Genomic DNA, 19,799 nt, shown 5'->3' on the forward strand with positions numbered 1-19,799 from the left:
AATAGACATGTTGATCAAAGTAATTAAATAGATCAAAAATGAATCCACACATCTATGGATACTTGATATTTTATAAAGAAGCCAAAACTATAAAATGGCAAAATTAAAGATTCTTCAACAACAGGTGTTGGACTAACTGAATGTCTACATGTAGATGAATGAAAATAGATTTGTCCATATCACAGTGGATCAATCTAAAGTCCATGTGGATCAAGGAACTCAATATAAAACCAGATATACCAACTCTCATAGAAGATACAGTGAAAAATTGCCTTGAACACATTGGTATAGGAACAATTTCCTTAAGAGAACATCATTGGCTGAGACTCTAAGACCAACAATTGATAAATGGGACCTCACAAACTGAAAGTGTTTTGTAATGCAAAGGACACTATCAATAGGATAAATTTATTCATGAAGAGTTACCCTGGTGTACACAACAGAATCAGTCCGTAGCACAGAAGAAGCAGCAGCTCATGGACCAGAATCTCATACAATATATTTATCCATTTGACTGTGATTAGACACTCAGGTAATCGCCAGTCTATGCTAATAAAAAAAAGATAATATGTTATATATGTTACTCTTGTTTGTGTCCTTGACAGTCATAATGTATGCACATTTTGACCATTAGGAGATCATACCAATTCACTCCTATCTTCATGTAGTAGATACTTCATTCTACCCAAGTATAGGGTATACAGACATACATACATATAAGCAAAACTCTCATACACATATATTTTTTCAGACCAAGTAACTTTAAATTTATTTAAATAACCTTCAGTGAGAACACAGCAAACTAATCAACCATTTTCTCATCCCCCCAATTCACCTCACAAGGAGATGGGCAAACTGCCTCTCAATGGAAGCTGTCCTGGCCTCTGACCCGGCCAACTGCTGAAGCTGAACCATCCACAGTGGAGCGGGAGTTCTTGATAGTCTATCCAGTGATACAATAAGGCATGCAGCTTCAGAAGTTGCTGTCAGAGAATTGATGGGCACATGGCTGGTTCCAACACAAATTCCTGGAAGTTTTCAGCACTGTCCTCATTGTTGATGTCCACCCCATACCACATACCCCCTGTGCATATCGAGCCCACAGCATGTTGAGGATGTTTGTAGCATCAAAGCCAGCACTGTCATATACCTGTTGTGCGCTTGGCACAAGCCCCAGTCAACAGCTTCTGTTTCCCTGGAATGGTCCTCAAGTAATCCTGGAGGTATTTGGAAAACTCCATCTCAATAGCTCCTCCACCACTAGCCACCTCATAGTCATTCTTGATGACCCTCCTCACGATGATGGCGTCATGTAGCGATCTGTGTCCTCCATAAAATGCTCAGCACCACCATGGAGGATGATGGTACATGTCTTACCCTTTGGGCAGCCAGTGGAGAAATTCTAACTCTCTCCTCCAATTTGGGTCTCTGCAAACTGCTGGCAGCGGCCCAGCACATCTGGAATCTGAGCATTCACACTGGTCTGGATTGAACCTCCACAAGCCAATACTGTGTTTTTTATCCTCCTCAGGCACTCGGCCAGCACAGAACATGTCCCTATCAGCAAAGTACTGGCTGGCCACATTCCTAGTAGGGAGTTTAGACAGGATGACTTTGGCTCCAGACTGAAGGATCATCTCTAACTGGTCATAGATGATGTTCCACTCCGCATCAACAATTGCCCGGTAATCCTCCACTGTGTGGACTATGATTTCAGAATTATCTTTGTCTGCTTTCAGCAAATGTTTAACATTTGAGAGGGCAGTCTTGGGGTTCTGTGATTCTTCTTGAGCTTTATTTCAAACCTAGCAAAGATAAAGTCTTCTTGAACCAACACCAGCCACCAGCTGGGACTCCCCTAAGGCTTCACCCTGTACCTTCTTGACATCACTCATTTTAAACTGCAGCAACTCGTCTAGTTTCATCACAGCATCAACCACCCATGGGACAGAAGAACTGCTGGGAGGCAGGACTATCATTGCATACTTGTCTAGCCTATTCCTCTTTTCTACCTGCTGCGCTGTGCCTTGTTTCTTAACAGTCACAGCTATCTCTTTGATTTGTCAACAGCCAAGCAGGTGGCTGTGTGGAAAGTTCGGATGATGATCTGAGGTTGTAAAATTCCCTCCACACAGGGCTTTATCTGTTTCAGAAACTCCACAGCCTGCAGGGTCAGTGAGGTGGTTCCATCACCAACTGCAGCATTTTGGGATTTGGCAATGCCTCAAAAGTCTTTGTTGCAGGATGGACAGAATCGAGGAGTTTCAGAATTGTGACCTCATTAGAAATTATTGCTTTCCCTTGTCCATCCGCAATTAAGTTTGTCCATGCTGCAAGAACCCTCTGGGTAGGCACTGAAGAAAATCTATCACATAATGACTTCTATAATAGTTCAAACTACATTATTTCTATGATTATAATCTAATGAAATAATGTATAATTTCAAGAATCAGTACAGTACTGTGAAAGAGCCTTTTACTTTGCTACATACTTTTTTTTTAATGGGAACATATGGTTGTATCTTAAAGTTATGTTTCTAAGGGAGGAATAATAACTTCTCCTTAAAACACAGCTTAAGATGTGGATGCTGAAATAAAACCGCAGATCAACACTTAAGGCAAAGTTTCATACCCTAGGCTCCAGGCTCCAAGCAGGAGATCCTATACAGATACTTACATAAGCCATCTGGACTGAGGTGTCTGTATCCCAGATTTATGATACTGAACCTTGGGATCTTTAGAAAGAGCTCGAAACCTTTACCATATCACTGAAAGTTAGGTGTTCTGTTTTGCAATTAAATTGTGCAATTTAATTCTCTTTCAATATTTTTCTGTACAAATGTAATGACATTTTTAATGAAGCATTTGTTTTATATAGGCTGGATTTATTCTTCTTATATTTACATTGTTAAGCATTATTGTGTTTCGTGATTTATGCTTGATGACTTAATTAAAATGGTCATTTTATGATGATTTCTATATTAACTTATACTTTCAAAAAGTATCTTTCAAGCCTCTCAAGTTGTCTATTTTCCCATCACCATTATTGTAGTCATCCCTTAGTCCAAAACTTTACCTTTGTTTTAATTTTCCTGCTTCAATATTTTAAGGCTAGTGTTCAGTAATATCAGATCAAGATTGATAAAATTATTTCAATTGCATCATTTATGTTGGGATTAAAAGTAAATTTACATGCTAGTAAGTTATCATGCTGTATGGAAAATACCCTTGTTTCCTGGTGGGAATTATAGGCAAGTATATCTTTTACTTTAATTTGATGATCAATAAAGGTCATTTGTGTTCATAGGAAGTGTACCTTGAGTATATTCTGGTGCTCAGCATTGACTAGGCTCTTGAACATGGTAGAGTGATTAGAAGAAAGCCTAGATATCAATAATTTTTAAAATTTGTCTTATCGGATATATTGTATTTACATTTCAAATGTTAGTCCCATTCCCTGTTTTTCCTCCATAGCCCCCTATTCTATCCCCCCTGCTTCTATGAAAGTGCTCTCCTCCCTACCCACCCTCTCCTGCCTCCCAGCCCTGACATTTTCTTACACTGGGGCATTGAGCCTTGGCAGGACCAAGGGCTTCTCTTCTAAGTGATGCCCAACCAGGCCATCCTCTGCTACATATGCAGCTGGAGTCATGGGTCTGTCCATGTGTACTCTTGGATAGTGGTTTAGTCCCTGGGAGTTATGCTTGGTTGGTATTGTTGTTCTTATGATGTTGCAAACTCCTCAATTCCTTCAACACTTTCTCTAACTCCTTCATTGGGGACCCCGTTCTCAGTTCAGTGGTTGGCTGAGAGCATCTGCCTCTGTATTTTTCATCTTCTGGCAAAGCTTCTCAGGAGACAGCTATATCAGACTCCTGTCAGTATTCTTGGCATCAGCAATATTGTCTGTGTTTGATGACTCTATATGAGATTGGATCTCTAGGTGGGGCACTTTTTGGATGACCTTTCCTTTACTCTAGCTCCAAATTTTGTCTTCATATTTTCTACTGTGAATGTTTTTGTTCCCGTTCTAAGCAGGACTGACACATCTACACTTTGGTCTTTCCTTTTCTAGAGCTTCATATGGTCTGTGACTTAAGGTGATATGAGCTTTTGGGCTAATATTCACTTATCAGTGAGTGTATACTATTGTGATTGGGTTACCTCAATCAGGATCCTATTTTCTAGTTCCATCCATTTGCCTAACAATTTCATGAAGTCATTAGTTTTGGTACCTAAATACTACTCTACTGTATAAATAAATGTACCACATTTTCTGTGTCTGTTCCTCTGTTAAAGGTCATCAGGTTTTTTTCTAGATTTTGGCTATTATAAATAAGACTGCTATGAACAGAGTGGAGCATGTGTGTGACAGAGCATGTTTTGGGTACACACCCAGGAGTGGAATAGCTCTGTCCTCAGGTAGTAATATGTCCAATTTTCTTTTTATTGGATTTTTTTCTGCATTTACATTTCAGATATTATATCGTTCCCTCAGTCCCATCCCTGCTTCCACTCCCATTGCCCCCATCAAGGTGTTTCCTCTCCCAATCATCCTCACCCACCTTAGCACCTTGGTCTTTCCCTACACTTGGAAAACGTGCCTTTGCTCAACCAAAGACCTCTCTTCCCATTGATGCCAGACAATGCTGTCCTCTGCTTCATATGCATCTGGGGCCATGGGTTTCTCTGTGCAAACTCATTGGTTGGTGTTTTAGTCCCTGGGAGCTGTGGTGGGTTTTGTTAGTTGATCATTTTGTTCTTGCCATGGGGTTGCAGATCCTTTCAGCTTGATTTTCAGAGTGGTTGTACCAGCTTGCAATCCCACCAACAATGGAAGAGAGGTTCTCTTTCTCCACATTCTCGCCATCATCTGCTTTAGTCTGAGTTTTTGATCTTAGTCCTTTTGACTGGTGTAAGGTGGGATCTATGGGTTGTTTTGACTTGCATTTTGCTGATGAGTAGGGATGTTAAACATTTATTTCTTTAGGTGCTTCTCAAACATTTGATATTCCTTCATTGAGAATTCTTTGTTTAGCTTTGTCCCCCAGTTTTAAAATGGTTATTTGATTCTCTGGAGTCTAACTACTTGAGTTCTTTATATATATTAGATATTAGCCCTCTGCCAGATGAAGTATAGGGAAAAATCTTTTCCAAATTTATTGGTTGCCATTTTGTCATAATGACTGTGTACTTTGCTTTACAGAAGCTTTGCAGTTTTATGAGGTCCCATTTGAGGACTGTTGATCTTAGAACATAAGCCACTGGTGTTCTGTTCAGGAAAATTTCCCCAGTGCCCATATGTTCTAGTTTTTTTTTTTTTTTTTTTTTTTTTCATTTTCTATTAGTTTGAGTGCATCTGGTTTTATGTGGAGGTCATTGATCCATGCTTTTTATTTGGATTTTTACTTTATCATTGTCTTGTGTTTTTAAGACCAATGACACCTTAATATATTTATTTATTTGGTTTTCATTTTAGCGAAGATTTTTTTAAATATTTTCTTTTCTTCTTTTTCATTCTCTTTATCTTTAACTTTTAGTTCTTTCCTATCTTCTTTTAATAACATTTAAAGATTTTATCATGCATACAGCATGTTTCAATCAAGTACACATCACACTTTTTCCATTGTACTTCTCACCCTCCATTCTACCATCAAATTTAATTCCCAGCATTATCTGTTTTCGTTTCTTTTCCAGTAGCTTTATTTTGTGTGGTCAATCTGTGTAGAGATGGAGAACTAGTCATATGTAGCATCACAAATGCTGCATACTTGCTGTCTATCACTGGTAGCTCCTCAGGCAGGGGTAGGTTCTCATGACAATCTCATCTTCTTGCTGGGGTTTTGTGTAGTTTCAGCTTGTGCATGTCTTCTGAGTCAGTCACACTGTACTATGAAATGTGAAATTGCCTTGTCGTGATTTGAAAACAGTCTCTTTGTAGTTACCTACCACCTCTGGTACTTTCAAATTTCCCTCCTCTCTTCTTCAGTTTGCCCAGAGGCTTAGGAGGACAGAATAATATAAATGTCACATTTGTGGACAAATATTACATAATACTTTTAATAATAGATTGTTAGACTTATAGATTAATGTAAGGGACAATTCTTTTCAAAGAAGTCTCATTTTGCAACAGATGGCAACTAACACAGAGACCCACAGCTGCTCAAGTGTGAAGAATAAGAGGCTGTAGAATGCTTGGTCATAAATATGACATATATATCACACATGCTCTCAACCCAGACCTTAAGGATTATGGCAGAAGAGGGGAGAGTCAGCTTGTAAGATCCACATACAAAACATTAATACACTGAAAGTATGTATATCACACAGAGAGCAGTTTCACCTATGAACTCATAGTGCTTGTGACAGATACAGAAACCAGATAAACTCTCATCATGAAGCAGGGTAAGCAGCTGAGGAGTTACATTCAGTAGATGCTAGAAGAGAGAGAGAAAGAGAGTCATAGTTTCTAAAGGGCATAACTCTGGATAAGTCAAACACCATCCTGAAGAGGCTCCTGAATCAAGAGTATTTGGGTAACACAGATGGAACCCTATGGTTTAAGAAAATAAGACATATGAAGATGGAGGTGTATGAATCTTAGATAAGTTTGGGGAATGGCATGAGTATTTATCAAATTGTTGTACACAATTTGAAACTATTAGTTAAATATTTAAAATTGATTTTGTATAGTATCAAAAAAGCCCTTAAAAACCTTTCAAGAATTTTTGGCCATTTGGTATCGTTCTAGTTAATATCAAAATGCTCACTACTTCCCTGTTTTCAAACTTAGACATCTTCTCTTGGGTTCTGATTTTTGGCCTGCATTCTGCCTTAAGTGCAAAAGATTCATTCTTTTGTAAACTGTTCTTGAAAGGACACATCTGAAGAATGAATATTTTATTATTTAGCATTTATATATTACTTGTTAGATGTCTAATGCAATGAATGTGGGATAAGCCTAGGCTATCCTCTCTCCAAAAACATCTGAAAGTTATACATGTTTCACACTCAATTCTTAGCTATCCTATCTTAGATCTTTTAGAAAAATTGATCTTTTTAATTTATCTCATAAAAATGTTCTTCTCTACTGTGTAACGTACACATTCTATATGACATTTTTCTATTAGGAGGCAAACCTCCAGTATTTAAATGATTAAATTAATGATAATTAATGTGTACATATCTTTAGTTTTCTGTTACTGTAGAAATAACTCTCATCTTGTTTTGGTGTAAGACATAAACAGTAAGAGACAATGAGAATGAGTCATGTACTATGTTTTTTTTTAAACAACTTTATTTTACAAAACAAAGATAAATGTACAGATTTTAAACATTTTTTTGCTTAAAATTATACATTTTTGTCAGTACTTTTTTTTAGATTTTAACATAATTTTTATATAAAACTATATGAATATATTTTTTTAGTCAGTACTTGATTTTTTTCAAGGTTTGGTTGTATGCCTTGAAAACTTAATAGTTACAATGAGCTAAAGTACATGTAAAACAAAATGTAACATGGAAATAGTTAAAGTTTTCTTATTTTGTAAATATTTTTTTGTTTTGTTTTGTTATCTTTATTTCTTGGACTTCATACAGTCTGTGAGTTGTTTCTGGGGGAGTGCAAGCCTCTGGGGTTAGCATCCCACTATCAGTGACTGCATATTATGTCTGTTCTTTTGTGACTCGGTTATCTCACTCAGGATGATATTCTCTAGATGCAGCCATTTTCTTAAGAATTTGGTTAAGTCATTGTTTCTGGTGGCTGAGTAGTATTCCATTGTGTATATGTACCACAATTTTTGTATCCATTCATCTTCTGAAGGACATCTGGGTTTCTCCTATACAGAATTTTAATGTTTCACATTACCCATAATTATATCGGAAAAAAATCCTTGAAAACAAGTTTATGATAATCAGTTATGAGTATTTTAAAATGAGCAAACATGTATTCTAAACAATGCAAGTTTGGAAGCTTCTGTGCTATATATTAATTTGTAAATTTTTTACACCATAGTGTGTGTGTTTGTGTGCTTGTGTTTGCATGTCTGTCTATACATACAAAGGAATAGAAGCCAAGTTCAAAAGACAATGTTCAGGAGTTATGTCTTTCCCTCTGACATTGGGGTTATTAAATTTGGTGCCATCCTGTCAGTCCATGTATACATCTTACTTTATATTTTATTTTTCTATGGTGTCTAGGCTCAGCAGCAAAGAAAACTTGTTCTTCCAAAGACTGTGTTCTGATTCCATCCTGACATGTGGCCCCTCAGAGTGGTCTATGTCTTCAAGTCCAGAGCATCTGATTCTCTCTTTTAGCTCTGAGGGACCTACACACACACACACACACACACACACACACACACATACACACACACACACACACACATACACACACACACACACACACACACACATTTACTTCTACATACTCAGACAAACATTTCCAAAGACTCATAACTGAACAGTCAACCTTTGCCTATAGAAGGTTCGTTGCTTTTTCCTTCCTCTGTGATTTCTGAAAATTTACTTAACTTACTCATTATGCTCCCTCACATTTTCTTAAATTCTTTATGCAATGAATGACATTAATTATTGATATAAGAGGTCTACAGCTGTGACTCACTAACCTCTCTATAGGAATTACTCCATTTGGAGCACTGTGGCAATTCAGTGTCTGAATGCTGACGTTGACAATATAATAATGAATCTGTCTTGTTTTAAGTCACTGTTTGGGTAAATTGTCATAGTAACATAATAATATATTGCTTCTTGAGGAGAAATATAGAGTTTATTTCAATGTTCATGTGATACGAGAGGTATATACTGACAGAGGCCTGCTGCTCTTTCCGTCACTCTCAGCTTGTGTCCACAGTTCTTTGGCCTGTATGAGCCTGTTTAAAAAAAAAAAGAAGATTTAACATTAGTAATTTACTTTGTAATATAAGATTCATTACATGGTTTAAAATAGCTTGTGCAATTGTTGAAAGCAAAGACCAATACAATAGCTTGTATGCAATCACAAGTCATATAAGCTATTGTGAAGACAATTTGGGAAAGCCAAGTCATTCTGAGTGATTGAAAACACAAGTAAAGTATTTTTAACAATCAGTGCAAGATCAAAAACTCATATAGGTATAGGTTTGAGAAATACCTACTCTGACTTCCTGTCTGGATCTGTGGAGTCAATTTAATGTACATGATGTCACAGTTTTTTATGACAGTTACACATTATAGTTGGTTTTAGGAAACACAGTGTTATTAAAAGATATATACTGACTAAGTTTATCAAAACCATTTAATAAATATTCAGTGCAAACAAAGTATATTTTTTTGTCCAAGAATGCTAACAGTGGAAAATGGAAAAGACAATTCACATTCAACACTAACACTTCAGATCAGTAGAAGAATAATCCAGTGTCACTGCTGAGAAATATTTTAAGATGAGAAGAATATCAAATCTGCAGTGAATAAAGACGGACTGTGGTCAAGCTTTTAAAATCACATTTCAAAGTAAATTGGAAGCCAACAAGGGAGAACAAGTGATAAAGGACTTTTTGTTGCAAAAATTCCAGATGGTCTGACTATTTAAAAATATGGATTCACATCAAGACACTTCTCTATTTTGTATTCATTTGATATTTGGAGGAGCTGTTTATTGTTAAAGATTATGGGTAGCAAGTACTACTTGATACTACTGACGAAAGTTGATTATAAGTACAGATTCTCCTACAAGAAATATATTTATAATAGAATCTGTGCTCTGGGGTCAAAGGTACTGAATTATTTTTTACAAAAATATTGTTGATCCATAAAATATATGTGCATTTACTTATTATGTTGAACTCAAGCAATCTGACAAGTCCTGCTCTAGGTTAAGTAATATTATGAGCCATTAAGTTGGGGGCAATTATCTTGTTCTTCAAGTTTGTTTAAGGGCAAAGCTGACATCTTTAATGGTTATACAGAACTGGGAATGAAGGTATCTTTTCTTTTCTTTTCCTTTTTTTTTTTACACTCTAGATTTTATTCCCATTCCAAGGTCCACCCTTTGACTTTTCCCCATCCCATACCTCTTCCTCAAATCCCTGTCTCCATAAAGATGTCCCCACCCCTAATCCCCAACCCACCAGACCCTAAACTCCTTGAGGCCTCCAGTCTCTTTAGGGTGTTAGGTGCATCTTCTCTTACTGAACCCAGACCCTGCAGTCCTCTGTTGTATATGTGTTGGGGGCCTCATATGAGCTGGTGTATGTTGCCTGATTGGTGATCCAGAGTTTGAGAGATATGAGACTGCTGGTCCTACTACAGGGTTGTATCTCCCACCCTTTCCATAATTCAACTGTAGGGGTCGCCAGCTTCAGTCCACTGGTTGGGTGTACATATGTGTATCTGAGTTTTTCATTGGTTGTTGGGTTTTTGAAGGGCAGTCATGCTAGGTACCTTTCTGTGAGCACCCCATAGCCATGATCGTGTCAGGCCTTGGGAATTCTACTTGAGCTGGACCCACTGTGGGCCTGTTGCTGAACCTTCTTTTCCTCAGGCTCCTCTCCATTTTTGTCCCTGTAGTTCCTTAAGACAGAAACAATTATGGGTCAGAGTTTTGACTGGTGGGTGACAACACTATCCCTCACTTGATGCCTTCTGCTGGAGGTGTGCTCTAAAAAGTTCCTATCACCACTGTAGGAAATTTAATCCTGAGTTTCTCACCTGGAACATTCTGGAGGGTACCCCGAACTTGCTACTTCTCAGGATTGCCTGCTTCTATTCTTTCTGATGGCCCTCATGGCTTCAATTATTTTCTCCCTCATTTCTGATAATGTTCCTCTCATTAAGTCTGTCACATTTCCTAATGTGTTCTCTCCTTCCCTATATGTGACTGCTTTCTTCTCCAACCCAAGTGGGACTGAGGCATCCTCACTTGGACCCTTCAGTCTGTTGACCTTTTTGAGTTCTGTGGACAGTATCTTGGGAATTCTGTACATTTTTTCTTTTTAGACAATATTCACATATTAGTGAGCACATACCTTGCATGCCCTTTTGGGTCTAAATTATTTCACTCAGGATGATATTTTCTGAAAATCTCAGCATGTCCTTATTCTTAATAGCTGAGTAGTATTCCATTGTGCAAATATATACTATTTCCTGTATCCATTCATTTGTCATGGGACTTCTGGATTGTTTCCAGCTTCTGGCTATCACAATCAAGGCTTCCATGATAATATTGGAACATGAGTCCTAGTGGTCTTGTTGGGTACCTTCTGGGTATATTTCCAAGAGTGGTATAGCTGGGTATTCAGGTAGATATATTTCCAACTTTCTGAGGAACATCCATATTGGTTTCCAGAGTGGTTGTTCTAGTTTGCAATCCCACCAGCAATGGAGGAGTTTTCCTCTTTCTTTATATCCTCACCACTATGAACTGTCATGTGAGATTTTGATCTTAGACATTATGATTGTTGTAAGGTGGAATCTCAGGGTTGTTTAGATTTTCTAAGGACTTTGAATTTTTAGGTGCTTCTCAGCCATTTAATAATCCTCTTGTGAATTCTGTTTATTTTTTTATTGCAAGTTTAATTAGATACTCTGTATTTGCATTTGAGAAGGTATTCCTTTACTCTGCCTGCTACCATCACACTTACCCTTCCATTTGCCTTCACAAAGGTACACTCTCTTCTGATACCCATCTCTAGCTCATTGCCTTGGCATTCCCCTACGTTGGGGAAATGTTCCCTCTCTGAAACTAAAGTCTCTTCTCACATGGATGACAGACACTGCTATTTTAGCTACATATGCAACTGGATCAATAGGTCTCCCAAAGTGCACACAAAGGTTGGTGCTTTACTCCATGGAAGTTTTGGAGGGTTTGGTTTGTTGATAATGTTTTATCTTCTCATGAGGTTGCAATGCCTTTCAGCTCCTTAGGTCCTTTCTTTAGCAACCTCATTGGGATCACTGGGTTCAGACCAATGATTAGCTGTAAGCATGCTCAGCTGTATCTATATGACTCTGACATAGGTCCTGAGGGAACATCTCTGTCTGATTCCTGCCAGTAAGTACTTTTTGGGATCAGCTATAGTGCTTGCATTAGGTGACTGCATTTGTGGTGAATCCCTAGGTGAGGTGGCTTCTGAGTGATCTTTTCTTCAATCCCTGTTCCTCTATTTGACCTTGCATTTCCTCCCATGAGAGTTTTGTTCTTTTTCCTAAGAAGGATTGAGGCATCTCCATGTTGGCCTTCCTTCTTTTTGAGCTTCATAATGTCTGTGAATTGTTTCTTGGGTGTTGCGTATTCAGAGCTTTCTGGAGCTAGTATCTGCTTATCAGTAAGTGTATAACAAGTGTGTTCTTTTGTGACTGGGTTACGTCACTCAGGATGATAGTTTCTAGTTCAATCCATTTGCCTACTGATTTCAGGAAGTCATTGTTTTTAATAGCTGAGTAGTACTCCATTGTGTAAATGTATGACACTCTCTGTATCTATTCATCTGTTGATAGACATCTGGGTTCTTTCCAGCATCTGGCTATTATAAATAAGGCTTCTGTAAACATGGTGGAACATGTGTTCTTGTTATATGTTGGAACATCTTTGGGGTATATGCCCAGGAGTGAAATAGCTGAATTTTCAGGTAGTACTATGTCCAATTTTATGAGGAGCTGCCAAACTGATTTCCAGAGTGGTTGCACAAGCTTAAACCTCACCAAAAGTGGAGGAGTATTCCTCTTTCTCCACATCCTCCCCAGCATCTGCTATCACCTGAGTTTTTTATCTTAGGCATTCTAACTGGTGTGAGGTGGAATCTCAGGCTTGTTTTGATTTGCATTTCCATGATGATTAGGGATGTTGAGCATTTTTTTTTTTTTAGGTGCTTCTCGGTCATCCAATGTACCTTGCCTGAGAATTCTTTGTTTAGCTCTGTACCCCATTTTTAATAGGATTATTTACTTCTCTATAGTCTAGCTTTCTGAGTTCTTAGTATATATTGTATAGTTGCCCTTTATCAGATGGAGAATAGGTAAAGATCCTTTCCCAATCTGTAGGCTGCTGATTGTCTTCTTAACAGTGTTTTTTACAGAAGCTTTGCAATTTTATGAGGTTCCATTTGTCAATTCTTGCTCTTAGTGCATAAGCCATTGGTGTTCTGTTCAGGAAGATTTTCCCTGTGCCTCTGTGTTCGAAGCCCTCCCCCACTTTCTCTTCTAACAGTTTCAGTGTACCTAAATTTATGTGGAGATCTTTGATAAACTTAGACTTGAGCGTTGTACATGGAGATAGGAAAGGATCAATTTGCATTCTTCTGCATGCTGACTGACAGTTGAACCAACACCATTTGTTGAAGAGGCTGTCCTTCCTTTGAATGTTTTCACCTTCTTTGTCAACAATCAAGTGACCATATGTGTGGGAGTTCATATCTGGATCTTCTATTCTGTTGCATTGATCTACCTTCCTATCTCTGTACCAGTACCATAAGGTTTTTAACACAATTGCTTTGTAATATAGCTTGAGGTCAGGAATGGTGAGTCCTGCAGAAGATTTCTTCTTGTTGAGAATAGGTTTTGCTATTCTAGGTTTTTTGTTATTCCAGATGAATCTGCAAATTGCTCGTTCCAACTCTATTAAGAATTGAGTTGGAATTTTTATATGGATTACATTGAATTGTAGATTGCTTTTGGTAAGATGGCCATTTTTACAATGTTGATCCTTCTAATCCATGAGCATGGGAGATCTTTCCATCTTCTGAGATCTTCTTCAATTTCCTTCTTCAGAGATTTGAAGTTCTTGTCATACATGTCCTTCACTTGCTTAGTTAGGGTCACACCAAGGTATTACATGCTGTTGGTGGTTATTGTGAAGGGTATTTTTTCCCTACTTTCTATATCAGCATGTTTGTCCTTTGCGTAGAGGAAGGTTACTAATTTGTTTGTTTAATTTTATATCCAGTCACATTTCTGAAGTTGTTTATCAGCTATAGGAGTTCTCTGGTGGAATTTTTGGGGTCACTTAATTATACAATCATGTCATCTTCCAATAGTGATATTTTGACTCCATCCTTTCCAATGTGAATCCCTTTGAATTCTTTTTGTTGTCTAATTGCTCTGGACAAGACTTCCAGTACTAGATTGAATAGGTAACGAACAGTGGGCAGCCTTGTTTAGTCCCTGATTTTACTGGGATTGATTCAAGTTTCTCTCCATTTAGTTTGATTTTGGTTACTGGTTTGCTTTTACTATGTTAAGGTATGGTCCTTGGATTCCCGATCTTTCCAAGACAGTTATCATGAAGTGGTGTTGAATTTTGTCAAATGTTTTCTCAGCATCTAGGGAGAGGTTCATGCCCCCCCCCCTTTGGGTTTGTTTATATAGTGGATTATGTTGATGGATTTCCATTGGTTGACCATCCCTGCATCCCTGGAATAAAGCCTACTTGGTCATGGTGGATGATTGTCTTGATGTGTTGTTGGATTTCATGGAAGAATTTTATTCAGTATTTTTGCATCAATGTTCATGAGAGAAATTGGTCTGTAGTTCTCTTTCTTTTTAGCATTTTTGTGTGGTTTAGGTATGAGCATAATTGTGGCCTCAAAGAACGAGTTGGGTAGTATTCCTTCTGTTTCTATTTTGTGGAAGAGTTTGGAGAGTATAGGTATTAGGTCTTCTATAAAAGTCTGATAGACAGCCACCAGAAACAATGACTTAACCAAATTCTTAAGAAAATGGCTGCATCTAGAAAATATCATCCTGAGTGAGATAACCCAGTCACAAAAGAACAGACATAATATGCAGTCAGTGATAGTGGGATGCTAACGCCAGAGGCTTGCACTCCCCCAGAAACAACCCACAGACTGTATGAAGTCCAAGAAATAAAGAAAACAAAACAAAACAAAAAATATTTACAAAATAAGAAAACTTTAACTATTTCCATGTTACATTTTGTTTTACATGTACTTTAGCTCATTGTAACTATTAAGTTTTCAAGGCATACAATCAAACCTTGAAAAAAATCAAGTACTGACTAAAAAAATATATTCATATAGTTTTATGTAAAAATTATATTAAAATCTGAAAAAAATTACTGACAAAAATTGTATAATTTTTAGCAAGAAATGTTTAAAATCTGTTCATTTATCTTTGCTTTGTAAAATAAAGTTGAAAAAAAAAAGTCTGATAGAATTCTCCACTAAACCTATGTTGTCCTGGGAATTTTTTGGTTGGGAGGCTTTTGATGACTGCTTTTATTTTTTTTGGTATTATGGGACTATTTAGATGATTTTTCTGATCCTCATTTAACTTTGGTATTTGGTATCTGTCTAGAATTGTATCCATTTCCTCCAGATTTTCCAGTTTTGTTGAGTATAGGCTTTTGTAGTAGTATCTGAAGATTTCTTGAGTGTCCTCAGTTTCTGTTGTTATGTCTTCTCTTTCATTTCTGATTTTGTTATTTTGGATACTCTTTCTGTGACCTGTAGTTAGTCTGGCTAAGGATTTATCAATCTTGTTCATTTTCTCAATAAACCAGCTCTTGGTTTTACTTATTCTTTTATAGTTATTTTTGTCTCTGTTTGTTTGATTTCAGCTCTGAGTTTGATTATTGCCTGCCATCTACTCCTCTTGGGTACATCTGATTCTTTTTGTTCTAGGGCTTTCAGCTGTGCTGTCAAGCTGCTAGTGAATGTTCTCTGCAGTTTCCTTTGTAGGCACCCAGAGCTATGAATTTTCCTCTCACTGCTGCTTTCATTGCATACGATAAGTTTGGATATGTAGTGGTGTCATTTTTGTTAAATTGTACAAACTTCTTGATTTCTTTATTTCTTACTTGATCATGTTATCATTGAGCAGAGTATTGTTCAGCTTTTATGTGTATGTTGGCTTTTTTGTTGTCTTTGTTTTTATTAAAGACAAGCCTTAGTCCATAGTGTTCTGATAGGATGAACTGGAATATTTCAATCTTCCTGTATCTGGTGAGACCTGTTTTGTGACCGAATATAGGGTCAGTTTTGAAGAAGGTACTGTGAGGTCCTGGGGAGAAAGTATATTCTTTTGTTTTAGGATGAAATATCCTGTAGATGTCTGTTAATTCCAGCTTGTTCATAACCTCTGCTAGTTTTGCTGTGTCTCTGTTCTGTTTCTGTCTCCATGATCGGTTCATTCATGAGTGCGGGGTGTTGAAGTCTCCTACTATTTTTGTGTGTGTGAAATATATGCTTTGAACTTCAGTAGGATTTCTTTTATAAATGTAGGTGCCCTTCTTTTTGGAGCATATATGTTCAAGATTAAGAGTTCATCTTGATAGATTTTTCCTGTGATGAGTAAAAAGTGTCCTTCCTTAACTTTTTTGATGAATTTTGGTTGAAAATCTATTTTATTTCATATTACAATAGCTATTTTAACTTGTTTCCTGGACCCATTTGCATGGAAGGGTTTTTCCCAGCCCTTTACTCTGAGATAATATCTGTCTTTGTCTCTGAGATGAGTTTCCTGTATGCAGCAAAATGCTGGATCTTGATTATGTATCCAGTCTGATAGTCTATGTTTCTTTATTGGGGAATTGAGTCCACTGATGTTAAGAGAAATTATGAAATATTGATTTTTGTTTCCTGTTATTTTTGTTAGAGGTAGACTTATGTTTGTGTGCTTTTCTTTTGGTTTCCTTGTGTGATTAATTTTTGCTTTTTCTTGGGTGTAGTTTTATTCCTTGTGTTGGATTTTTTCCATTTATCATTTTTTGTAGAGCTGAATTTGTGGACAGATATTGTGTAAATTTGGTTTTGTCCTGGATTATCTTGGTTTCTCCATCTATGGTAATTGAGAGTTCTGCTGGATATAGTAACTTGGGCTGGCATTTGTGTTCTCTTAGGGTCTGTATGACATCTGTCCAGGATCTTCTAGCTTTCATAGTCTCTAATTCTGATTGGTCTGCTGTTATATTTAACTTGTCCTTTTTATGTTACTGCTTTTAGGATCCTTTCTTTGTTTTGAATATTCAGTGTTTTGACTATTAGGTGTCAGAAGAAGTTTCTTTTCTGATCCAGTTTATGTGGAGTTCTGTAGGCTTCCTGTATATTCATGGTCACCTGGTTCTTTAGGGCAGGGGAGTTTTTTTCTATGATTTTGTTGAAGTTTTTATTTACTGTGCCTTTTAGTTGATATTTTCACCATCTTCAACACATATTATCCTTAGGTTTGGTCTTCTCATTGTGTCCTGGATTTTCTGGACATTTTGGGTTAGGAGCGCTTTGGTTTTTGCATCCTCTCTGACTGTTTTGTCTATGTTTTCTATGTTGCCTTCAGCTCCTGAGATCCTCTCTTCGAACTCTTGTAGTCTGTTGATGATGCTTGCGTCTGTGACTCCTGATTTCTTTTTTTTTTTTTTTTTTTTTTTTTTTTGGTTTTTCATCTCTAGGGTTGGCTCTTTTAGTGTTTTCTTTATTGTTTCTATTTCTATTTCCATTTCCAATTCTCTTATCTGTTTGCTTGTGTTTTCTTGTAGTTCTTGGAGTGATTTTTCCTGATTCTCCTGGAATTGTTTAAGGGAGTTATTTATGTGCTTCTCCAAGATCCTCATCATCATTATGAAGTATAATTTCAAATCTAGATCTTGTTTTTTTGGTGTGTTTGGCAATCCACTAGTTGCTGTGGTGGGAGAGCTGGGTTCTGATGTTGCCAAGTTGTTTTGGTTTCCATTGCTTAGGTTCCTTCTCTTTCCTCTTGCCATCCTGTTGTCAGTGATTATAGGTGTTGTGTTGTCTCTGACTGGAGCCTGTCTCTCTTGTGGATCTGAGCGCTTGTAGGCTCCGGAAGAAAGTCATTTCTGGATGTTTGTCTCTTTGCAGGCAGGTAGTGATTTCTGATTGCAGTGGCTCCATTCTGTCTCTGTGGGCTCAGGTGGGAGAACTCTTACAAGACTTCTGGGGCCTCATCTGTGTGCAGGCGGGTCCTGGGTCTTGATCTCAGTAACCTGGCCCTCTTGTGGGGCCAGAGAGGACAAGATTTCAGAGTGCACCAAGATAGCTGGCTTCCAGGGGCTCCAGGCTTTCTCTTCCGGGCACCCTGAAGGGTAAGTGGCAAGCTCCAGTTGACTCAGGTAGGAGAGCACTTGCAAGGCTCCTTAGAGCTTTGCCCTGTGCAGGCAGGTCCTGAGTCTTAATGATGGTCCCTGTGCCCTCTCTCTGGTCCGGAAAGTTCCCAATCTCACAGTTCACCTCCCTATCTGCTCAGGAGATCACCAGGTGGTCTCTCCCCGGACAGTGACTGGTGAGGGTATGTGTCAGGCTTAGGGCTTACTACTGCGGGCTCCTCCATGTGCAGGAGGGTCCTGCTCTGTTTAGTTCTATATCCCAATTTTTTCTTTTAATTGTTTGGAATTTTAGTGGTTAGCTTCTTGAGTTCTTTATATATTTTGGATATTAGCCAACAATCAGATGTTGGGTGAGTGAAAATATTTTTCCCAATCTGTTGCTTGCCATTTTGTCCTATTGACTATGTCCTTTGCCTTACAGAAGCTTTCTAATTTCATGAGGTCGCCTTATCAGTTCTTGGCCTTAGAGCGTGACCCATCGGAGTTAAGAAAATTTCATACTGTGCTAATGAGTTTACAGCTCTTTTTCACTTTTTCTTCTATTACATTCAGTATATCTGGTTTTATGTTAAGCTCCTTGATCCACTTGGACTTCAGCTTTGAGCAAGGTGACAAATATGGGTCTATTTTCTTTAAAAAAATTTTTATATACAGTCAGCCAGTTAGACCAGCACTATTTATTGAAGACATTTTCTTTATTTTATTGTATATTTTTGGCTTCCTTTTCAAAGATCGAGTGTCCATAAGTATGTAGTTTTGTTTTGTTTTGTTTTGTTTTGTTTTTTTGTTTTTGTCCCCTGGGTCTTCAATTCTATTCCTTTGATCAACCTATATGTCTCTGTATCAACACCATACAGTGTTTTTCTTTCTTTCTTTCTTTCTTCCTCCCTTCCTTTCTTTCTTTCTTTCTTACTTTCTTTCCTTCCTTCCTTCCTTCCTTCCTTCCTTCCTTCCTTCTTTCTTTCTTTCTTTCTTTCTTTCTTTCTTACTTTCTTTCTCTTATCACTATTGCTCTGTAGTATAGCTTGAGGTCAGGGATGGTGATTCCTCCAGTAGTTCTTTTTTTGTTTTAAAGGAAAACATAGCTATTACTTTCTCAATGTTAGGTAGATGCAATTATTACATATAGTTCATCTTTTCATCAGGAATCAAATGTCACCAAAATGAGTAATGACGATACCCAATTTGAATATAACCAAGTAACTTTATTTTAAAGAATGACCATATATTCTTTTACTTAAATAGAATTTTGTTTGACATGAGCTGATTGTATTGAAAACATTTTCTTTCTTATGATTTTAATTTAGGTATACATAGAAGCATCTGAAACCAGTGTAAACACCAGGCCTCAGCTTATTATCAGCTAAAGAGTGTGTGGTCAATAATGGTAGGCACCTAGTAAATTAGCAGAAATCAGCCCTAAATACTGTTAACCTGGTTTTGTGTAATTCATGCTGTAGCATCAAATGTGATTACTTTTCTATTTAGTAAGATACATTTTCTTCTCCAAAAGCTAACACTTGAGATAAACAAACAAACAAACTGAGGGCAGAATTGGGATAGAAGTCAGTTTCTAAATGACTAGATACAGTACGTTCATCTTTGTTTTAGTTTTATGTGGTAACTATGGTAGTTACTACAGACATCTCATCATCTCATGACTGCATCAATAAATATACAAGTAAGATATTTATGTGCTTAGTGAATTGTCTTCTCTAGAATAT

At 37.4% G+C, this 19,799-nt stretch overlaps 1 pseudogene across 1 annotated transcript in view; it reads right to left on the reverse strand.

The window, feature by feature from the left end:
- Positions 1-862: 862 nt before the first annotated feature.
- The window catches only part of LOC308433008 (T-complex protein 1 subunit eta-like), a 33,588-nt pseudogene continuing 14,651 nt past the window's right edge, over positions 863-19,799 (reverse strand). Inside the window, exons 3-4 of the transcript in view lie at positions 8,831-8,893; positions 863-2,365 (exon numbers count right to left, since the gene is read on the reverse strand). The product of the transcript in view is annotated as a T-complex protein 1 subunit eta-like (transcript). The remainder of the gene's footprint in view (positions 2,366-8,830; positions 8,894-19,799) is intronic.

Source organism: Micromys minutus (genome assembly GCF_963924665.1).
Source record: "Micromys minutus genome assembly, chromosome: 19".
NCBI classification, from domain to species: Eukaryota; Metazoa; Chordata; class Mammalia; order Rodentia; family Muridae; genus Micromys; species Micromys minutus.